Source organism: Cebus imitator, unplaced genomic scaffold, assembly GCF_001604975.1.
Source record: "Cebus imitator isolate Cc_AM_T3 unplaced genomic scaffold, Cebus_imitator-1.0 Scaffold1138, whole genome shotgun sequence".
NCBI classification, from domain to species: Eukaryota; Metazoa; Chordata; class Mammalia; order Primates; family Cebidae; genus Cebus; species Cebus imitator.
In genome coordinates this window covers 1-6,741 of record NW_016108453.1, presented here as the reverse complement: position 1 = coordinate 6,741, position 6,741 = coordinate 1, and positions in this window count along the sequence as shown.

Below are 6,741 nucleotides of genomic sequence, written 5' to 3'. Positions count from 1 at the left end.
TCTGCCTCCCAGATTCAAGCAATTCTCGTGCCGCAGCCTCCCTAGTAGCTGGGACCACAGGCACTACCACAGCCAGCTAATTTTTTGTATTTTTAGTACAGATGGGGTTTCACTACAATGGCCAGGTGCTCTCAAGCTCCTGGCCTCAAGTGATCCACCTATCTCAGCTTCCCAAAGTGCTGGGATCACAGGCATGAGCCCCAGCTAGGTATATTTAAGGTATAATGGCATATGGAGGCTGAGTTGGGAGGATCACTTGAGTCCAGGAGAGCAAGGCTATCCTGGGCAACATACCACCCAGAGAGATACTATCTGCACCAAAAAATTTTTTTTAATTAACTGGGCATGTTGTTAGTGCACACCTGTAGTACTAACTTCTTCAGAGGCTGAGGCAGGAGGATCGCTTGAGCTGATAATTCAAGCTGTGATCACACCACTGAATTCCAGCTCAGAGACACAGCAAGTCCCTATTTCTAAAAATTGTAAAAAATGTTTTGTTTTCTTGAGACAGAGTCTTGGTAACTCTCACAGGCTGGAGTGCAGTGGTGCAATCTGAGTTCACTGCAATCTCCACCTCCTCAGTTCAAACAGTTCTCCAGCCTCAGCCTCCTGAGGAGCTGGAATTGCATGCATATGCCACTGCGTCTGGCTCATTTTTGTATTTTTAGTAGACACCAGTCTTCACCATGTTGGCCATGCTGGTCTCCAACTCCTGACCTCAAATGATCTACCCATCTTGGCCTCCAAAGTGCTGAGATTACAGGTGTAAGCCACTATGCCTGGCCTTGTGAAAAATGTTAGTGGCACTTTGATGATAATTGAACACTTGAAAAAAATCCAATGCACATGCATATGATTGTTTTTGCCAGGACTAGGAGCCAGGACCCTTTCTAATTCCTTCACCTTGTATTCCAGGGCCTTGCAAACAATAGGTGCTTAGCAAGTGCAATAGAAGCCACTCAGACAGTGCCTGATGTGCAGTGCATGCATGTCATCATTAGGAAGAAAGAGATGGAGAGAGGAAGAACATAGGAAAATTCAGGGCAATTGATCAGTTTGACACCATCACTGCTAAAAATCAGAGACCAGGCTGTGCACGGTGGCTCATGCCTGTAATTTCAGCCCTTTAGGAGGCTGAGGCAGGTAGATCACTTGAGGTGAGGAGTTCAAGACCAGCCTGGCCAACATAGCAAAATCTCTTTTCTACTGAAAATACAAAAGTTAGCCAGGAATGGTATGGCAGGTGCCTGTAATCCCAGCTACTAAGGAGGCTGAGGCAGGAGAATCACTTGAACGAGGAAGTGTAAGTTGCAGTTAGACGAGATTACACCACTGCACTCCAGCCTGAGGGAAATAGCAACACTCCAACTAAAAAAAAAAAAAAAAATTCAGACAAGACCAAGATATCCGCAGATAACACACCGTGTCCCTTTCCCTGTGTGCTTTTCTGGCCTCTTGGTAGACAGCTCCTAACATCACCATGAGATCCTGGTGAAGGAGGGGTGGATACTGGGGTTGCTACAGCTTAATGAACCATTTTTCCCCCAGAGAGAGATGATCATCTGTCAATTCCTTTGAATGTTTTTCCAACCCCTGCTGTGGGATGTTTACCCTCAGGGCACTTCCCCATGCAGCCACCAGGCGGCGCCATTGCTGCATAAATGAAAGAAACTGACCCAAGATTAGAAAACAGTGTTCCATTTTCTTTGCTGGGTGGAGCGGGCCAAACCTGTAATCCCAGTACTTAGGGAGGCTGAGGTGGATAGATCACTTGAGGCTGGGAGTTCGAGACCAGCCTGGCAACATGGTGAAACCCTGTCTGTATTAAAAATACAAAAAGTAGCCAGGCATAGTGACACAAGCCTGGAATTACAGCTACTCGGGAGGCTGAGACAGGAGAATTGGTTGGGAAGCAGAGGTTTCAGTGAGCCAGTATTGTGGCACTGCATTCCAGCCTGGGTAACAGAGTGAGACTCCATTTCAAAAAACAAAAATAGTATTCCTAATGACGGAGAGACGAAACTGCGGCATGCAGACTGCAGATGGGGTGGGACGTGGGGAGAGAATGGGGTCAAGTAACCTGGGAAGGACTCTCAGAAGGTCACAGCAATTTGAAAATCATTTATACTACCTTCCACTTCCACATTTTCCAGATATAGAAACGAAAACTGAGAAGGGGAAGATAACTATCCCAAAACCACCACGTTGGTGGGGAGCAGGGTTGCCAGAGAAAACACAGGACATCCAATGAAGTGTGAGTTTCGGACTCTCAGTGTATGTCCCAAATAATGCACGAGACTTAGACTAAAACGTTATTCACTCTTTGTCTTCAAACGTAACAGGGCATCTGTATGATGAATGCTAAGTCTGATAACCCTCATGAGGGTAAAATGAAGATTAGGAAAATAATTAAATGTAATAAGCAAACATGCAAAATGAGGACAACTCTGTTCTCATTTTGCAGACAAGGGAATTGCACGTTAGGGAGGTGACTTGCCCCAAGATGACACTCACAAGTATTAGAGTTAAGATTTGAACACTGTCCTGATTCTAGAGGTCTCAACTTCACTGTTGTGGCCAGGAACACACCCCAGTCCTACTCGTGTGTGTACATGTTCTGTCTTGAATGTAACCCTCTCCCCATTGTGTAAGTGGGCCATTCCCCTCCCTGACATTGAAGGACCCTGTCTTCAGCAGGCATCTCCTGACCCAGCACCCCATGAGCCCAGATCACTGAGACCTGGTGGCTGTCCTTAACACATTCTCCCCATCTTAGGACCCAAGTCTGACCCTCTTCAGGATCTGCAGCTGTGTTACAGGAAAGGGGACCATATCCAGACCCGAAAGGAGGGTTCTTGGATTTCATGGAAGAAACAACTCAGGGTGAGTCCGTAAAGTGAAAGCACATTTATTTTTGTTTGTTTGTTTGGTTGTTTTTTGTTTTCTGTTTTGAGATGCAGTCTCACCCTGTTGCTCAGGCTAGATAGAGGGCAGTGGTGTGATCTCGGCTCACTACAACCTATGCCTCATGTGTTCAAGTGATTTTCCTGCTTCAGCCTCCTGAGTAGCTGGGATCACAGGTGCTCACCACCACACCTGGCTAATTTTTATATTTTTAGTAGGGACAGGGTTTCACCATGTTGGCCAGGCTGATCTCGAACTCTTGACCTCAAGTGATCTGCCAGCCTCAGCCTCCCAACGTGCTGGGATTACAGGTGTGGGCCAATAAGCAAGATTTTTAGGAAAGTAAAGATAGAATAGAGAGCAAGTTAATTCTTTCCTGAAAAAGTAAGTTTTTAAGGAAAGTAATGATGGAATGGCTACTCCTTAGAGCAGCCCAGAGGGTGCTGGTGACAATCTTTAGGGTGACAATCTTTCTTCATAACATGCTAAACTGAGGGGTAGATTATTCACGACTCTCCTATTTTTAGATCATATGGAGCAACTTTCTGATGTTACCATGGCATTTGTAAACTGTCATGGTGCTGGTGGAAGCGTAGCAGTGATGAGGACCAGAGGTCACTCTGCTGGGCATCTTGGTTTTGGTGGGTTTTGGACTGGCTTCTTTACTGCAGCCTGTTTTGTTGGTAAGGTCTCTGACCTGTATCCTGTGCTGACTTCCTATTTCATCCTGTGACTTAGAATGCCTTCTCAACCTGGGAATGCATCCCAGTAGGTCTCAGCCTGCTTTTACCCTGCTCCTATTCAAGATGGAGTTGCTGTGGTTCACATGCGTCTGGCAGCTGGGTTCCTTGAGATCTCCTGACGTTCTGTCCCCTCTGTCCCCAGCGCCTGGGCCCCTCCACCCTCACTGCCATAGCTGTCTTACTGAACCTCCTCCCTCCGAATTTCTTCATCATCAAGAAGAGGAATCACCATCAAGTTCAGCTTTTGGGAAAGGAAGGACCAGGCAGGAAGTAGGGAGGAAGGCACAGGCCCTGGTGTGGCTGATAGGGAGGGAAGAGCTGAGTGCGAGACAGCAGATCTGGCTTTGTTCTTGTCTCTGTGAGTTGCCCATTGTGCAGACCTGCCTGGCTCCTTCCCCATTGCAGTGGATGGTGGCTCCTCCCTGTTCAGTCCCCAGGCCATGGGTCAGATCAATGCCTTTTTCTTCTGCACCCCATCAGTCAGCAGATTTGCTTGGTGTCACCTTGAAAATGCATCCAGCAACGAGGCCCTGGCTCACTCCCTACTTCTCTCCCCGCCTCTCTCCACTTCCAGACACAGGAGACCTGTGTGAGCCGAATCCACTGCACCCTCCTATGCTCAGACCCACAGCAGTCCCATTTTCCTCAGCCTGAGCCAAAGGCCCCACAGTGGCCCAGGAGGCCTGCCCTGAGCCGCCTCATTGCCTCCAGCCTCACCTTCCACCCAACTCCCTGCCTTTCCCACCTACCCCGTTTCCCATCCTCACACCTGCCTCTCCAGGCATCTGCTTTAGCTGTTCCCTCTGCCTGGACCACCCTCACTCCAGAAGACCCTTGTCCCCTCCAGCACCCCCTGCAGTCAGGGCCGCCTCTCTCACCACTGACCAGCAAGGACACTGCCTGTCCATCCCTCTCCCAGCAGATCCCTTCCTTGGCCTGTCCTGGGTTCCTTTTTGTTTTTTCCCAGCACTTGCCACTTCCTAAAGGGCCCTGCAGGAAGCGCCTGACAGGGGCCCATGGCCTCGCTCTCCTTAGTCTGCAAGCTCCACAGCAGCATGGGTCACTCACTGTGGCAGACTCAGTATCTAGTTAGTGTTCAGCATGCAGAAGGTGCTGGATAAGTGTTTGAGAACTGTGGAAGAAACCAGGGAGGGGAGAAGGGAAGGAGAGAGAAAGGGAAGAAGGAACGGAGGGGAGAAAGGAGGGAGGGGAGGAGTGAAAAAGAGGGAGGGAAGGAAGAAAGAAAGGGTAGGAGAGAGGAAGAAAGGAAAGAAAGGTGACGGCGAGGGAGGGAGGGAAGGGGGATGGAGAGGAGGAACTTATTTCCTCTCTAGGCCCAGCTGTCCCAATGTCCATTGTTACTTGGACCGTTTCTCCAGCCTACTGCATGGCCTCCTCTGGGCACGGTGGCTCACGCCTGTAATCCCAGCACTTTGGGAGGTCGAGGAAGGTGGATCACCTGAGATCAGGAGTTCAAAACCAGCCTGGGCAACATGGGAATATGCTCTCTCTATTGAAAAATACAAAGATTAGCTGAGCATGGTGGCAGGCACCTATAATCACAGCTACTCCAGAATCTGAGGCAGGAGAATCACTTTAACATGGGAGGCAGAGTTTACAGTGAGCTGAGGCTGTTCCACTGCACTCCAGCCTGGTAACAGAGCAAGACTCCATCTCAAAATACAACAAACACCTTCTCCAGGCAGCTGCCTTCTGATGATGCCCCCCTCCCCTTGTTAAGTACAGGAGAACCTGAACTCCTGCCTGACCCTAAAGTGCCAAGTGACCCTGCCCACACATTCCTCTGGCCACACTGAGTGTCCTCTGAGTCATGCCGTTCCCTCTGCCTGGGTGTTTGCTGCCCCCTGTCTCAAAGCCTCCCCTCCCTCCTCCTGCCTCCATCCCCCCATCCTCTGCCTGCCCAGTACCCACCTCCTGGTCATTTAAGGTATAGCTCAGGCTGTAATCCCAGCACTTTAGGAGGCCAAGGGCAAAGGATTGCTTGAGGCTAGCCTGGGCAACATAGTGAGATACCCCAACTCCACCAAAAATGTAAAAGAAAGAAAGAAAGATGTAGCTCAGGCATTACCCCCCTCCAGGTAGCCTTCCTCAGGCACCATACCCAGGTGGGCTCAGGGGCAGCCTCTGTTGTCCGGGCATCAGAAGCTGCCTCCCTGGGGCAGTGGTCCCAGGTTAGCTCCAGGAGTCCAGGTACACGATGACGGTGGATGGATCAGGACTGAGGGTCAGAGAAGCAAACAGGCAGAAAGCTTTGGGATGCACTTGGTGAGATCAGTGGGATTTGCTGCAGGGGGACTGTCAGGGTGCAGGGGAGAATTGTGGACTGTCCCTGTCTTCATCTCTCTGTTCCCTCCAACCCCAGGAGAGCAAATGAGGCAGAAGGACTTCCGGACCCTGCTCACCAGCTCCATTCTCAGGAACTGGAGGACCATCAAATTCCATGGCTGGGAGGGAGCCTTTCTGGACAGAACCCTGAGCATCCAGGGCCAGCAGCTGGGCACCTTGTGGACCTCCTGTCTCCTCTTCTGTGTGTCGCTCGTGTCCTTCCAAGCATCTACATTTCTGGTGATGTCACTCTAGTCGCTATACTGAGGAGGACAGGGGAAGCAGTGTGGGGGTAGGGAGTGAGGTAGGTGGAGCCCCCCAGATCCTACCACCTTGTCCATGAAAACCCACACCTTCTGGATCCTGTTCTCTCAGGGTTCCTGCTGTCTTCTGCGTGAACAAATTAATCACATCATTCTGGTGAAGGTGGCAGTGGCTGATGAGGTCTGCTGTTCTGAGAGTTCCAGGCTTCTACTGATGTGGGAAGGAGGGTTCAGGTGCAGGTGGGCTGCAGAGGTAGAATCCAGGGTCTGAGTGGCTTTCCTGCTGCTGGCCAGCAGGTGTCCACAGCCACCCTGTGACTGACATGATCCTTGTCCTGTCATTCTGTCATTTATTTCCAATGGCTGTTAGAACAATCTTCCTGAAGCCTAGCTTTTGGAAGAATTTAAACATGTCAATACATAGGCCAGGCACAGTGACTCACACCTGCCATCCCAGCTCTTTGGGAGGCTGAGGTGGCTTGAAC